The sequence below is a fragment of the Eimeria mitis genome, genomic scaffold (assembly GCF_000499745.2).
Source record: "Eimeria mitis Houghton genomic scaffold, Emh_scaff984, whole genome shotgun sequence".
In the NCBI taxonomy this organism is placed as follows: Eukaryota; Apicomplexa; class Conoidasida; order Eucoccidiorida; family Eimeriidae; genus Eimeria; species Eimeria mitis.
The window spans coordinates 7,172-7,465 of NW_013577232.1; positions in this window are offsets into that span (position 1 = coordinate 7,172).

Sequence of the window (294 nt, forward strand, 5' to 3'; positions counted from 1 at the left end):
CTGAGCTCCTGGGGCCACCTGGGACCCTGGGGGCCCCTGGGACCCTGGGGGGCCCCCCTGGGGCCCCTCCTGGGGGGCCCCCAGCAGCAGATCGGGGTCATAGTCCCACACCCCCGTTGAGGGTACGTAGGGTGCTGAACCCTTTGCAACCCAGGGGTGGGTCTTGAGGGCCCCCAGCAGCTCGCGCCAGCCAGGGGTACTAGACCTGGGGGTACAGGTGTCCAGGGGGGCCCCCAACCTCCCCAGGCAGTACCCAGGGGGAACCCTCCGAGCGGCTCTCTGCGTCAGCACTGC